Source organism: Zea mays, chromosome 6 (assembly GCF_902167145.1).
Source record: "Zea mays cultivar B73 chromosome 6, Zm-B73-REFERENCE-NAM-5.0, whole genome shotgun sequence".
In the NCBI taxonomy this organism is placed as follows: domain Eukaryota; kingdom Viridiplantae; phylum Streptophyta; class Magnoliopsida; order Poales; family Poaceae; genus Zea; species Zea mays.
Window position 1 is genome coordinate 140,747,128 of NC_050101.1, and position 16,393 is coordinate 140,763,520.

Sequence of the window (16,393 nt, forward strand, 5' to 3'; positions counted from 1 at the left end):
AAGGATCATCTCGTAGTGAGCACTTGGTTCTTGCGAGGACCAAGGGGGAGTGATACCCTTGCGCGGGTGCTCCAACGAGGACTAGTGGAGAGTGCCGACTCTTCGATACCTCGAGAAAAATTGGAGGGTCTTCTAACCCTTGCTTTACATTCCGCACTTAACTCAAGCATTTTATATTGTGTATTTGTTTAGCAAGTATTTGAAGTATTGTCTTAGCATTGTTGTATTTCTAGTTTTATTATCTTAGTGTTAGTTGTTGGGGTGAAGTTGGGCTCTTGCTTAGCTCTTGCTTAGGTTTTAATTAGTGATTTTTAGAAAAGCCCAATTCACCCCCCTCTTGGGTATCATGATCCTTTCAGTAAGCAACTTAGCCCTTTTTGGTGAGCTGTGTTTCTCTTCTGCTCAAAGTAATCATCATGTTGTTCCACAACATTCACTATACGAAGAAATAGTTGCCGATGCATCCTAAACCTACAATAAAAATGAATAAGAAAACTAGTGTACATATACTACACATGCTAAGTATTAAAATGAATAGACATCTACCTTCGTCGAAAAACACTTGGGCCATATGTGGGATGTTCTGCAAAATAATCTTGAAACAATCTAGTGTGCCCAGCTTCTCTATCTCGATATATGTACACACGTCCATGTACGGAACCTCCTGGCTTTCTTCGTGAGACACTTTGAACGATTTGAGCCGCGCCAATTATGAACTCATGGTCGTTATCTGAAGATGATTCATCCAAAACACGTGATGAAAGAAATCGACTTTGACTCATATCAAACGATCTGTAAATACATAATGAATCAGGCTGTGAAGCCAATATGATGGAGCGCAAGGCCATCAATCAAGACTGGCTACCGATAGCGTACTGCAGAAAAAATGGAAGGTGCCAAAGGCAAGCCAACTAATTGCTGAATCGCACTCACCTGTAGACTGCTGAACTAGTTGAAAAGATGCAAAAAAAAGAGAAAGCCTTCACCATTACATTGCAGAGGCGTGGAACGTCAGAGATGCACCTGGTGCAGCCTAGTCCAACTTCACTCGGCTGGCCTCGTCGTCCATCTGATTTGAGCAGCGATGATTTAAATTTGTTTTAGTTCCTAAATTTCAGGATATGGTGGAGACCAAGTTTTTTCTCTCTCCCAAAGCCGATTTAACAGCTTCCTAAATACATATTTAGGATCACTTTTTTTAGGTGACTACTGCAGATGCTCTAAGAGAGGTCGGTGGCTATAAAAAAGATGGGAGAAGTTTAAAGGACCAGTTGAAGGATTTATTTTTTATTTTTTTCCTCTAAAATTTCAGTTTAAGGAAGATTTTAAGAGACCGTTTAGAGATGCTATAAGTCTGTCCGGTGGATATGGCATGCATGCCTAGTGGTTCCTCTATCTGTATGAGAGGTTTGATGGCTATCAATAAGATGGAAAAGGTTTAAGGGACCAGTTGGAGGCTTTTATTTTTTTCCTCTAAAATTTCGGTTTAAGGAAGATTTTAAGAGACAGTTTGGAGATGCTCTAAGGCTATGTCCAGTGAACCATGCTGTGTCCGGCAAACAGTGGTCGTGCAAACCACTTTAAGCGTGTTTGGTTTGAGTAATGAGGTAGCCCGTCATCTTCTCACTCCTCAGTCCTCACTTTTTTGTTTGTTCGTAGAATAAAACTAGATGATCCATTACCATTTCATTCCTCGTAATCAGGGGCGGAGGACCCATTATGGCCCATTATGGCCCAAGCCATACCAAAAAAACAGATCCCGGCGGCCCAATTCTAAACCCTAAATCCTCCGTGCGACCGTGCGTGACTCGGTCTGCTCCGCCGGCGCCATCCGCCTCCGCGCCTCCGTCCGCCGAGCGCGCCGCTCCGCGCCTCCACTGATCCGTCCGCCAGACCGCCACTGCCACAGTCGAGCGCCCGACCTGGCCGCAAGCCCGCAGTGGCGCAGTGTCGTCCGGCGTCCGCTCAGCGCCTCAGCCCGACCCGCCAAGCCACGAGCAGGCGAGCTGCTCCGCCGTCCGGCGAGCTGCTCCGCCGCGCCTCCGACTCTCCGTCCACCGATCGTCGTCCACTCGGCCCGAGCGGCCGAGCCGCTCCGCGCCCTGCTCGCCTGCTCTGCTCGCTGGCTCCGCGCTCTGCTCGCCCGGCGGGTAAGTTTCTGGTTGCACAGATCCATCAAAGTGCTTGCATGCTGCAAATTTCTTTGCAACGAGCACACTTCCAAATGCAAAGCATCGTGTGACTGTTTTGCTTTAACACCCTCCATGAAAAGCTGCAGTAGCAGTTAGGTATTTCAGATGCTACGTCAACATCCACTGAAAAAAGTATGGTTCTTACACTTTCATACATTCAAAACAACCTAGGTCTAACTTGACTAAGTAATCAAGCTTCACTACCAAGCTTCACTACCAGTGAAACCCCAACAAAATCACACTCACTTCATGATCACAACAAAATTAACTAAACTAGAATGCCCTAAGCATATCATTACAGTATGCTAAGACACCTTAAACAGATTATTTATTTAACGATTTAATGGTGATCTACATCGAGAGGGAATTGTTCAAAGGGTTTGATCTTCAAAATATTAAGAAGGCATTTCAAAAGAAGAAGGATAGGCAAATGCAATTGCCTAGATCTTCAAGACATATATAACAAAATCAGCGTTATGACAATTATACAGTTTGTGTAGAGTCATACCTAAATTTTTTTTCGTCCTCCGCCACTGCTCGTAATCACCAAATTTGTAGAATTTATCTCATGATACACCACCTTATCTAGAATATATTGACTCTTTAAACCAATCACTCCTTTATTATTCTGTTTCTAGATTGACTCTTTAAACAAACACCCCTTTATTATCCTGTGTCTTTGCTGCCTCCTCTGAGAAGAAACCATCCATTTCTTATTGCCGGTCGCCCGGCCATCCTTTTTCGCGAACAGTTCCTCGTCCGTCTTCACGAGCTGCAGTTGACCTGTGAGGAGAAGAGGAGATGCTGCTGCACGCAGCAGCAGTGCAGCTGCAGAGCCTGCGTTGCTCTGCAATTGCCATGACTATCCCTGAAGATGCCATGGCATGCATGCCTACTGGTTCCTGCATCAGCATGTGGCTGCAACCTGGGGACTATTGAAGACCAAGAGAGTCCGTGAGTGTCTATTCTCACCCTCGAATAGGCGTGCGAGATGGAGCATAGCCTGCCCGGGACGGGACCTCCACTGCCAGTTGCCGGCTTGCCGCCTGCTTGGCGCGTAGCTGAGGGCCTCCTCAATTCTTTGCGAGTCTTTTTGGAGCTAGCGAAGGAACTCTTGATTGCACGGTGGTCCTCCCAATAATGGCATCATCACTCATCAGCCATTCCTGGGTTGTCATTGTAAGGCTATCCGTAACCGTTACCTCTAAATTTTTCCACCTATATCACTTTTCCCCCCTATTTTTTCATCTCCCGCAGCGGTTCCCCCTAAATACTCCCCTATACCCCACTACAACTATAAAATATCATTTTCTATATCAATTATCAATTTTTTATCTACTAACAATTACTCGTAAACCCACAGCACAGTGTTTAGGGTGATGAACAGTGACACGCTAGATCTGGGGGAGAGAGAAGGAGGCCGACGCGTAGGGGGCGCTGTAGGGGCACCGCTGCGGCCATGAGGTGCCCTCTACAGACGGCATGCAAGGGGAGGGGGATTGCTAGCGTAACCGCTGCGCACAGCCTAAAAGTGGTGTCGAGCAAAGGAACTCTTGATGGGCCAAAAACATTTGGTGGGCCGGGAACGCTTCACGCTCTTCTTATGTATCTACATATCTACATTTTTACACTTTTAAAGTATAAGTTTCATGCGTCCTGATTTATTTGCGTGTAGATCTATTTCTCACTCGCTTCTCGACTACTAATGAATTGTTACACCACAGCCCAACACGACAGAAAGCCACATACAACGTAACGCTCTCACATAGTACCACCTCGTTAGCTAAGGGGTCGGGCTCCTTTTCAACACATATTTTCTTGGTATTTTGACTAAAATAAAGTGTACTATTTGTTCTTATCAGTTTAATATCCGAAATATAGATCATATGTTTGCTTTGATGCTAAATTTATTTATCTATAGGCATCAAATATAGGTGTGTGACATCGCAACGCACAAACATTGGACTAGTATCTATCGACTCTATTTTGGAGAGCTCCTCTATGTGTTTCTTTATTTTCTCTTTTTCATTCTTCGATAGAGTGATTTTGTTGTATTCTAGGAAGGAATACAATGGGAAGCAACGTTCGGCTAATCCGTCTTACCGTCTGATTTATCGATAATCGGCACCGGCCGGTAACAATATATCACGATCTATGAATTTGAATTTGAAGATTTTGTAAATTTTGAAAAAAAAAATGCCAATTTTCCTATAGATGCTATAAATTGTTTGATGACTTTCGACTAAAACCGAATTTGAAAGCACACACCGAATTTCGAATTAAAAATCAAAAAAGTTTTAGAAATTTAAAAAACCCACTATCTGAGCCGGTTATAGCCGACCAATCAGGTCTTTGTGGTGTTTAGCCACCCCTTCCAGCCGATTAATCAGGCCCAGAAACTGATAAGTCAAGGCTTGTAGTAGCTAGGTTTTGAGGATTTTTCCCTTTTCACTTCAAACCTTTTTATATTAGCACTGTTACTTACTGCTACTTACAATATATGCTAACAATACATGCAATAATAGTTCATGTTATCGATATTTTTAGGGATGACGGATCAGATCGATCCGGTTTAGGAGCACGGGGACAACATATATCCCAGATTCAAGTGCAAGTGTAGTAAGAAATAGTGGAAGGAGTTGTGCTACATGTTTTAATTGCATCCTGTGGAGGAAATGTACAATGTTGTCGAGCTTGACAAGAGCCAAGATAAAAGGAAAGCAATAATAGCGGAGGTGCTACGAAAGTTGGTAGTGGGGAGTTCGCCCCATGGTTCTGATGATGACGACGACGATGAGTTGTAGGTCATAATGAGTGCTTCGAGAGAGGTTGGGAGGGTAGGAGAGTAGGATATTTAACCATATTTTCATAGCTATATAGGGGAGTCCCAGTACCAATACGCTACACAACCAGGGGCGGAGGGCCAGTTATGGCCCAAGCCACAAAAAAACAGGTCTACCGGACGCCGGCCCAGCTTCCATATCACGCATTCGCGCTGGCAGCCTAGCGCTAACCCTCACCGCCCGGCGCTCACGAACACAGCCGCGCCCGCCGCTGTGCCCAGACTTCAACCGTCCGCCAAGCCGCCGAGGGGAGACCGAGCCTTCCGCCGCTGCCCGCTGTGCCCAGCCTTCCGGCCACGCACTGACGCCGTCCGCGGTCCGCCGCTGTGCCGAGCCACCGGCCGCCACTATGCCCACTGCCCAGCGGCCCCAACCTTCCGGCCTTCTGTGCCGAGCCGGCGAGCCAGCGTCCGCTGCTGTGCCCAGGCGCCCAGCCTTCCGGCCACGGGCCACGCGCTGACGCGCCTGTGCCTTCCGAGCTGTAACAGTAAGCAAAGCAAAATCAAAGGTATGACAGTTACATGTTTTATAGCAATTTATTCTCATTTTAGAAAATGTTTTATTTCTTTATATATATCGCGAGTTGTTCTACAAGCTGATTGGTTGTGTGCTAAATATTATTATACGGTCCAGTTGTGTAGAGCCATACCAAAAAAAAATTCGTCCTCTGCCATTGTACACAACACCAAGATCACGATGCACCTGAGGAGCATAGGATCACGTTCACGGGGATGGGATACCAAGGCCTACAACAAGGCTATTGGACCCCCGCTTCAAGCAATGATAGATAAGGTTCGTCTTCACCCCTTCTTTCCTATGTAAATTATTCGATCAGTAAAGTGACTCAGCAACCCATGAGATGGGTGTACCAATGGCAGGAGCCTGAGTACTACCAAAAGTTGGTGGACTCGTGGAGTATGACTTCTGTGTGGACCAGACAGACTTAGACAGATTACAAGGCGCAGTTAATGCATGAGCAAGGTATTCTGTTGCTCTCATTGGAGAAGTAAAAATACATTGCATGGGGGATGGGAATGATCTTCACCGAAGGGTGTATTGTATTTTTATATTAGTTGTCAACTATGGAATAGTGACGTGCAATGTATTTGAATAGATAAATATTGTTATTGGACTTGTGCTAACATTTGGACCATTTTTGTTGAATTATCGTGGCTTAATGGGCTTTATTTGACACAAACAAGGGGGCTCAGTTTCCTCCGCTCTGTTCCCGATTTATCTCTTGAGGACCGATTAATCATCTGTATCCGTCCATTAATAGACTGTAAACCGATCCAATTCAAAACTTAGATCGGATTCGAATTCGACTGATTTCCACTGATTAATTGTGGTTTATCCATCATCGGGTGCCATCGGTTCTGGGGGCCAACTGGTTTGGTGAACCCTAGTGGGAAGAGATTAGATCGTGGTGCTGATGACAATTGTTTGTCTATTGATCGGTACCTAAAATATAAGAGAAGGGTGAAGCTGTTTGTTATTCCCCAACTTGTAAATGGAGATGCGCTTTCCTCCTGATCGCCGCTTCAACTAGTTGGCATTTTCAATGTTTGGCTAGTTGAAAGTGTTTCTCTTTAAAAATCTGAAGCTGAAGTTCTTTTAAATGACACCTATATCTTATACCTACATATATTTAACTTTAAAGACTAAAGTGATTCTTTCATTTGTGTTTTTACTTCTTGAAGTACACTCGCATCTCTCGACCTATGCTCATACATGTCAAAACAACTAACATTCAATGATGATACAAGTCTAGTTTGAAAAGAGTTGGTTCCAAGATATATTGGAACATATCATGATTCAAAAAAATCTTTGAGCCGCAAACCATTTTGAGACCATTTAGAGGGGGTGAATAGGTGATTCTGCAAAAATTAACACTAAAAACACAAACTTGGTCTAAAAATGACAGTGCAAACTAAACCAAATTTGAATAGAGAGAAGAGATAAAAGTCCTCTTCACTTGATTGCTCTTTCAAGATGTGAATTAAACTAACAACAATATCACAAGTAAATAGAGAGAACTTAGGAAGAGAGAAAATCGCAAGAAAGTAAATGAACACAAGACACATGCGATTTTTCCCGTGGTTCGGTCAAGCCTAAAATGCTTGCCTACTCCATGTTGTGGTGTCTCAATGGACAAGTATTGCACTCAACTCATCTCAAATCATCCAAAGATCAAACTTGAGTGCCACGGTCTTCCTTATCAATATGAATTCTTTTCGCAAGGAATCTCCGTAAATTGGATTCTCTTGCAGCCTTACACAAAATCAAAGTTACAACTCAAATAGCACAAGGGAGATGTAGAACACACACAAGAGAATAAACATAATGCTAGAAAGGAGATCACAAAAGCACAACAAGAATAACAAGAACAACTTCGAAATGGCGCTCAGACCTCGCTAGAATCACTGCGTTGTGGCAGAGTGTCGGAGAGTTAAGTAGCTCTTGGAGTTCTTGGGTTCTGAAGGAGGTCGCCATGGGTGTCCTTTTTGAAAGGAAATTAGGCTTACACCTAGTTCCTAAATAATTTTGGTGGTTGAATTGCCCAACACAAATCTTTGGACTAACTAGTTTGTTCTAGTGCATAAGTTATACAGGTACCAAAGGTTCACACTTAGCCAATAAAAAGACCAAGTATTGGGTTCAACAAAAGAGCAAAGGGGTAACCGAAGGCACCTCTGGTCTGGCGCACCGGACATGTCCGGTGTACTAGAGGACTCCAACTCAAACTCGTCGCCCTCGGGAATTTCCAGAGGCATCTCCGCTAAAATTCACCGGACTGTCCGGTGTACACCGGACAGTGTCCGGTGCTCCAAGGAAGAGCGGCCTCAGGAACTCGCCAGCCTCGGGTTTTCACTTCAGCTGCTCCGCTAAAATTCACCGGACAGTCCGGTGTAACCTCGCGGCAACGGCTACTTCAGGCGCCAACGGCTACCTGCAGCGCATTTATTGCGCGCCAGCGCGTGCAGAGGTCAGGCACGCCCATGCTGGCGCACCGGACACTCTACAGTGCATGTCCGGTGCGCCACCGGACATCGAGGCGGGCCCAGAAGTCAGACCTCCAACGGTCGGAACCCAACGGCATTGATGACGTGGCTGGGGCACCGGACATGTCCGGTGTGCACCGGACTGTCCGGTGCACCATACGACAGACAGCTCCACCAACGGTCAAGTTTGGTGGTTGGGGCTATAAATACCCCAACCACCCCCTCATTCATTGTATCCAAGTTTTCCACTTCTCAACCACTTACAAGAGCTAGGCATTCAATTCTAGACACACCCAAAGTGATCAAATCCTCTCTAATTCCACACAAAGCTTTAGTGACTAGTGAGAGTGATTTGTCGTGTTCATTTGAGCTCTTGCGATTGGATTGCTTTCTCTCTTTCATTCTTTCTTGTGTTCAATACTCACTTGAAACCGAGGCAAGAGACACCAATTGTGTGGTGGTCCTTGCGGGGAGGTTTTGCTCCCGGTTGATTTGAGAAGAGAAAGCTCACTCGGTCCGAGGGACCGTTTGAGAGAGGGAAGGGTTGAAAAAGACCCGGCCTTTGTGGCCTCCTCAACGGGGAGTAGGTTTGAGAGAACCGAACCTCGGTAAAACAAATCCACGTGTCTCACTCCATTATTCGCTTGCGATTTGTTTTCACGCCCTCTCTCGGACTCAATTATATTTCTAACGCTAACCCGGCTTGTAGTTGTGTTTATATTTGTAAATTTCAGTTTCGCCCTATTCACCCCCCCCCTCTAGGCGACTATCAATTGGTATCAGAGCCCGGTGCTTCATTAGAGCCTAACCGCTCGAAGTGATGTCGGGAGATCACACCAAGAGGGAGATGGAGACCGGCGACAAGCCCACTACGAGCCAAGGGAGCACTTCATCGGAAGAGTCCCGCACCAAGAGGAAGGAGAAGAAGAAGGACTCCTCCAAACGGAAGGAGAAAAGATCTTCTTCCTCACACCACAAGGAGAAGAAGGAAAAATCTTCTTCCCACAAGTCGCATCGGAAAGGCGACAAGCACAAGAGGATGAGGAAGGTAGTCTACTACGAGACCGACACTTCATCAACATCTACCTCCGACTCCGATGCGCCGTCCGTAACTTCTAAGCGCCAAGAGCGCAAGAAGTTTAGTAAGATCCCCTTACACTATCCCTGTACATCTAGACATACTCCATTACTTTCCGTTCCATTAGGCAAACCGCCAACTTTTGATGGCGAAGATTATGCTAGGTGGAGTGATTTAATGAAATTTCATCTAACCTCACTCCACAAAAGTATATGGAATGTTGTTGAGTTTGGAGCACAGGTACCATCCGTAGGGGATGAAGACTACGATACGGACGAAGTGGCCCAAATCGAGCACTTCAACTCCCAAGCCACAACCATACTCCTCGCCTCTCTAAGCAAGGAAGAATACAACAAAGTGCAAGGGTTGAAGAATGCAAAGGAGATTTGGGACCTTCTCAAGACCGCGCACGAAGGTGATGAACTCACCAAGATCACCAAGCGGGAAACGATCGAGGGGGAGCTCGGTCGCTTCCGTCTTCGCCAAGGGGAGGAGCCACAAGATATGTATAACCGGCTCAAAACCTTGGTGAACCAAGTGCGCAACCTCGGGAGCAAAAAGTGGGACGACCACGAGGTGGTTAAGGTTATTCTAAGATCTCTCATTTTCCTTAACCCCACTCAAGTTCAATTAATTCGTGGTAATCCTAGATACCCACTAATGACCCCCGAGGAAGTTATCGGGAATTTTGTGAGCTTTGAATGTATGATTAAAGGCTCAAAGAAGATCAACGAGCTTGATGAGCCCTCCACGTCCGAGGCCCAACCGGTGGCGTTTAAGGCGACGGAGGAGAAGAAGGAGGAGTCTACACCAAGTAGACAACCAATTGACGCCTCCAAGCTCGACAATGAGGAGATGGCTTTAATCATCAAAAGCTTTCGGAAAATCCTCAAGCAACGGAAGGGGAAGGATTACAAATCCCGTTCAAAGAAGGTTTGCTACAAGTGTGGTAAGCCCGGTCACTTTATTGCTAAATGTCCATTATCAAGTGACAGTGACAGGGATAACGACAAGAAAGGCAAGAGGAGAGAAAAGAAGAGGTACCACAAGAAGAAGGGCGGCGATGCCCACGTGTGCCGCGTGTGGAACTCAGACGAGAGCTCCACTGACTCCTCCTCCGACGACGAGGACGCCGCCAACATCGCCGTCACCAAGGGAGTCCTCTTCCCCAACGTCGGCCACAAGTGCCTCATGGCAAAGGACGGCAAAAGGAAGAAGGTTAAATCTAAATCCTCCACTAAATATGAATCTTCTAGTGATGATAATGCTAGTGGTGAGGAAGACAATTTGCGTACCCTTTTTGCCGATCTTAACATGCAACAAAAGCAAAAATTAAATGAATTGATTAGTGCTATTCATGAGAAGGATGATCTCTTGGATTCTCAAGAGGACTTCCTTATTAAGGAAAACAAAAAGCATGTTAAGGTTAAAAATGCTTATGCTCTAGAGGTAGAAAAATGTAACAAATTATCTAGTGAGCTAAGCACATGCCATGACACTATTAACAACCTTAGAAATGAAAATGCTAGATTAATTGCTAAGGTTGATTCTCATGTTTGTGATGCTTCAATTCCCAATCTTAGAAATGATAATGATGATTTGCTTGCTAAGATTAAGGAATTGAATGATTCTCTTGCTAGCCTTAGAATAGAAAATGAAAATTTGATTGCTAAGGCTAAAGATTTTGATGTTTGCAATACTATTATTTCCGACCTTAAAACTAAGAATGATATGTTGCATGCTAAGGTTGTAGAATTAAAATCTTGCAAACCCTCTACATCTACCGTTGAGCACACTTCTATTTGTACTAGATGTAGAGATATTGATATCAATGCTATTCATGATCACATGGCTTTAATTAAACAACAAAATGATCATATAGCAATATTAGATGCTAAAATTGCCGAGCATAACTTAGAAAATGAAAAGTTTAAATTTGCTAGAAGTATGCTCTATAATGGGAGACGCCCTGGCATCAAGGATGGCATTGGCTTCCAAAGGGGAGACAATGTCAAACTTAATGCCACTCCTAAGAACTTGTCTAACTTTGTTAAGGGCAAGGCTCCCATGCCTCAGGATAATGAGGGTTACATTTTGTACCCTGCCGGTTATCCTGAGAGCAAAATTAGGAGAATTCATTCTAGGAAGTCTCACTCTGGCCCTAATCATGCTTTTATGTATAAGGGTGAGACATCTAGCTCTAGGCAACCAACCCGTGCTAAGTTGCCTAGAAAGAAAACTCCTAGTGCATCAAATGATCATGACATTTCATTTAAGACTTTTGATGCATCTTATGTTTTGACTAACAAATCCGGCAAGGTAGTTGCCAAGTTTGTTGGGGGCAAACACAAGGGCTCCAAGACTTGTGTTTGGGTACCCAAAGTTCTTGTTTCTAATGCCAAAGGACCCAAAACCGTTTGGGTACCTAAAGTCAAGAACTAAAATTGTTTTGTAGGTTTATGCATCCGGGGGCTCAAGTTGGATACTCGACAGCAGGTGCACAAACCATATGACAGGGGAGAAAAAGATGTTCTCCTCATATGAGAAACACCAAGATCCCCAACGAGCTATCACATTCGGGGATGGAAATCAAGGTTTGGTCAAAGGACTGGGTAAAATTGCTATATCACCTGACCATACTATTTCCAATGTTTTTCTTGTAGATTCTTTAGATTACAATTTGCTTTCCGTATCCCAATTATGTCAAATGGGCTACAACTGTCTATTTACTGATGTAGGTGTTACTGTCTTTAGAAGAAGTGATGATTCAATAGCATTTAAGGGAGTGTTAGAGGGTCAGCTATACTTGGTAGATTTTGATAGAGCTGAACTCGACACTTGCTTGGTTGCTAAGACTAACATGGGTTGGCTCTGGCATCGCCGACTAGCCCACGTTGGGATGAAGAATCTTCATAAGCTTCTAAAGGGAGAGCACATTTTAGGACTAACCAATGTTCATTTTGAGAAAGACAGGATTTGTAGCGCATGCCAAGCCGGGAAGCAAGTTGGCACTCATCATCCACACAAGAACATCATGACTAGTGACAGGCCACTAGAGCTCCTACACATGGATTTATTCGGCCCGATTGCTTACATAAGCATCGGCGGGAGTAAGTATTGTCTTGTAATAGTGGATGATTATTCTCGCTTCACTTGGGTGTTCTTTTTGCAGGAAAAATCTCATACCCAAGAGACCTTAAAGGGATTCTTGAGACGGGCTCAAAATGAGTTCGGCTTAAGGATCAAGAAAATTAGAAGCGATAACGGGACGGAGTTCAAGAACTCTCAAATTGAAGGCTTCCTTGAGGAGGAGGGGATCAAGCATGAGTTCTCTTCTCCCTACACTCCACAACAAAATGGTGTAGTGGAAAGGAAGAATCGAACTCTATTGGACATGGCAAGAACCATGCTTGATGAGTACAAGACACCGGATCGGTTTTGGGCCGAGGCAGTGAACACCGCCTGCTACGCCATCAACCGGTTATATCTTCACTGAATCCTCAAGAAGACATCCTATGAACTCCTCACTGGTAAAAAGCCCAATATTTCATATTTTAGAGTTTTTGGTAGCAAATGCTTTATTCTTGTTAAGAGAGGTAGAAAATCCAAATTTGCTCCTAAAACTGTAGAAGGCTTTTTTACTAGGATATGACTCAAACACAAGGGCATATAGAGTCTTTAACAAGTCCTCTGGACTTGTTGAAGTTTCTTGTGACGTTGTGTTTGATGAGACTAACGGCTCTCAAGTAGAGCAAGTTGATCTTGATGAGATAGGTGAAGAACAGGCTCCGTGGATCGCGCTAAGGAACATGTCCATTGGGGATGTGTGTCCTAAGGAATCTGAAGAGCCTCCAAATGCACAAGATCAACCATCCTCCTCTACGCAAGCATCTCCACCAACCCAAAATGAGGACGAGGCTCAAGTTGATGAAGGTGAGGATCAAAGAGGTGAGCCACCTCAAGATGACGGCAATGATCAAGGGGGAGATGCAAATGATCAAGACAAGGAGGATGATGAACAAAGGCCGTCACACCCAAGAGTCCACCAAGCAATTCAACGAGATCACCCCGTCGACACCATCCTCGGCGACATTCATAAGGGGGTAACCACTAGATCTCGTGTTGCACATTTTTGTGAGCATTACTCTTTTGTTTACTCTATTGAGCCACACAGGGTAGAGGAAGCACTTCAAGATTCGGATTGGGTGGTGGCGATGCAAGAGGAGCTCAACAACTTCACTAGGAATGAGGTATGGCATTTAGTTCCACGTCCTAACCAAAATGTTGTAGGAACCAAATGGGTTTTCCGCAACAAGCAAGATGAGCATGGTGTGGTGACAAGGAACAAAGCACGACTTGTGGCCAAGGGTTACTCCCAAGTCGAAGGTTTGGATTTCGGTGAAACCTATGCACCCGTAGCTAGGCTTGAGTCAATTCGCATATTATTGGCCTATGCTACTTACCATGGCTTTAAGCTTTATCAAATGGACGTGAAAAGTGCCTTCCTCAATGGACCAATCAAGGAAGAGGTCTATGTTGAGCAACCTCCCGGCTTTGAAGATAGTGAGTACCCTAACCATGTCTATAAGCTCTCTAAGGCGCTTTATGGGCTCAAGCAAGCCCCAAGAGCATGGTATGAATGCCTTAGAGATTTCCTTATTGCTAATGGCTTCAAAGTCGGAAAGGCCGATCCTACGCTATTTACCAAAACACTTGAGAATGATTTGTTTGTATGCCAAATTTATGTTGATGATATTATATTTGGGTCTACTAACGAGTCTACATGTGAAGAATTTAGTAGGATCATGACACAAAAGTTCGAGATGTCTATGATGGGGGAGTTGAAGTACTTCTTAGGATTTCAAGTGAAGCAACTCCAAGAAGGCACCTTCCTAAGCCAAACGAAGTATACTCAAGATATTCTAAGCAAGTTTGGGATGAAGGATGCCAAGCCCATCAAGACACCCATGGGAACCAATGGGCATCTCGACCTCGACACGGGAGGTAAGTCCGTGGATCAAAAGGTATACTGGTCGATGATAGGTTCTTTACTCTATTTATGTGCATCTCGACCGGATATTATGCTTTCTGTATGCATGTGTGCAAGATTCCAAGCCGACCCTAAGGAAGCTCACCTTACGGCCGTAAAACGAATCTTGAGATATTTGGCTTATACTCCTAAGTTTGGGCTTTGGTACCCTCGGGGATCCACATTTGATTTGATTGGTTATTCGGATGCCGATTGGGCGGGGTGTAAGATTAATAGAAAGAGCACATCGGGGACTTGCCAGTTCTTGGGAAGATCCTTGGTGTCTTGGGCTTCAAAGAAGCAAAATTCGGTCGCTCTTTCTACCGCCGAAGCCGAGTATATTGCCGCAGGCCATTGTTGCGCGCAATTGCTTTGGATGAGGCAAACCCTGCAGGACTATGGTTACAAACTAACCAAAGTTCCTCTTCTATGTGATAATGAGAGTGCAATCCGCATGGCGGATAATCCCGTTGAGCATAGTCGCACTAAACACATAGCCATTCGGTATCATTTTCTTCGGGATCACCAACAAAAGGGGGATATCGAGATCTCATACATTAACACTAAAGATCAATTAGCCGATATTTTTACCAAGCCACTTGATGAACAATCTTTTACCAGACTTAGGCATGAGCTCAATATTCTTGATTCTAGGAACTTCTTTTGCTAATTTGCACACATAGCACACAAGTATACCTTTGATCATGTCTCTTTTATATATGCTATGACTAATGTGCTTTCAAGTGTATTTCAAACCAAGTCATAGGTATATTGAAAGGGCATTGGAGTCTTCGGCGAAGACAAAGGCTTCCACTCCACTCTACTACTCATCCTTCGCCGTCGCTCCGCATCACTCTCCAACTTTGGTATAATCTTCACTCATTTATTTTATGACCAAAGGAAGAGAAAGTACTTCGTTGGGCTCTAATGATTCCGTTTTTTTGGCGATTCATGCCAAAGGGGGAGAAAATATGAGCCCAAAGCAAAAGGACCGCACCACCACCCTAATTTTTAAATTAATGGTTTTCAATTGGAAAATTTCAAATTAGTATCTCTTTGTGTTCTAAAGGGGGAGCAAGTAGTATTTTCAAAACTTGATATCTTAAAACCCTCTTGAACACTAAGAGGAGAACTTACTTGAGGGGGAGTTTTGTTTAGTCAAAGGAAAAAGAATCTAAAAAATGCTTCTCAAATTTTATTCATTTACCTTTGACTATCTTGCAAAAGGACTTTGAAAAGAATTTACAAAAGAGTTTGCAAAAACAAAACATGTGGTGCAAACGTGGTCCAATATGTTAAAAAATAAAGAAACAATCCATGCATATCTAGTAAGTAATATTTATTGGCTCAACTCTAAGCAACCTTTGCACTTACATTATGCAAACTAGTTCAATTATGCACTTTTATATTTGCTTTGGTTTGTGTTGGCATCAATCACCAAAAAGGGGGAGATTGAAAGGAAATTAGGCTTACACCTAGTTCCTAAATAATTTTGGTGGTTGAATTGCCCAACACAAATCTTTGGACTAACTAGTTTGTTCTAGTGCATAAGTTATACAGGTACCAAAGGTTCACACTTAGCCAATAAAAAGACCAAGTATTGGGTTCAACAAAAGAGCAAAGGGGTAACCGAAGGCACCTCTGGTCTGGCGCACCGGACTGTCCGGTGTGCCACCGGACAGTGTTCGGTGCACACCGGACATGTCCGGTGTACTAGAGGACTCCAACTCAAACTCGTCGCCCTCGGGAATTTCCAGAGGCATCTCCGCTAAAATTCACCGGACTGTCCGGTGTACACCGGACAGTGTCCGGTGCTCCAAGGAAGAGCGGCCTCAGGAACTCGCCAGCCTCGGGTTTTCACTTCAGCTGCTCCGCTAAAATTCACCGGACTGTCCGGTGTACACCGGACTGTCCGGTGTAACCTCGCGGCAACGACTACTTCAGGCGCCAACGGCTACCTGCAGCGCATTTATTGCGCGCCAGCGCGTGCAGAGGTCAGGCACGCCCATGCTGGCGCACCGGACACTCTACAGTGCATGTCCGGTGCGCCACCGGACATCGAGGCGGGCCCAGAAGTCAGACCTCCAACGGTCGGAACCCAACGACATTGATGACGTGGCTGGGGCACCGGACATGTTCGGTGTGCACCGGACTGTCCGGTGCACTGTGACGGAACCTCCCAAGTAATTAGGCCCACCTACAGTTGTCCTTGTCTAACCGACATTAGACACCCTGCAGATGTTCCTAAG

The 16,393-nt window shown here is 44.7% G+C and overlaps 1 long non-coding RNA gene and 1 pseudogene across 1 annotated transcript; both read left to right on the top strand.

Moving 5' to 3' along the window:
- The first annotated feature begins 1,782 nt into the window (after positions 1-1,782).
- LOC109940624 (uncharacterized) lies at positions 1,783-3,512 on the top strand. The gene is made up of 2 exons (XR_002263239.2): positions 1,783-2,150; positions 2,944-3,512. It is a non-coding gene; the product is annotated as an uncharacterized lncRNA (long non-coding RNA).
- Positions 3,513-4,002: 490 nt separating this feature from the next.
- Positions 4,003-4,154, top strand: LOC111589716 (uncharacterized; annotated as a pseudogene).
- The last annotated feature ends 12,239 nt before the right edge of the window (positions 4,155-16,393 follow it).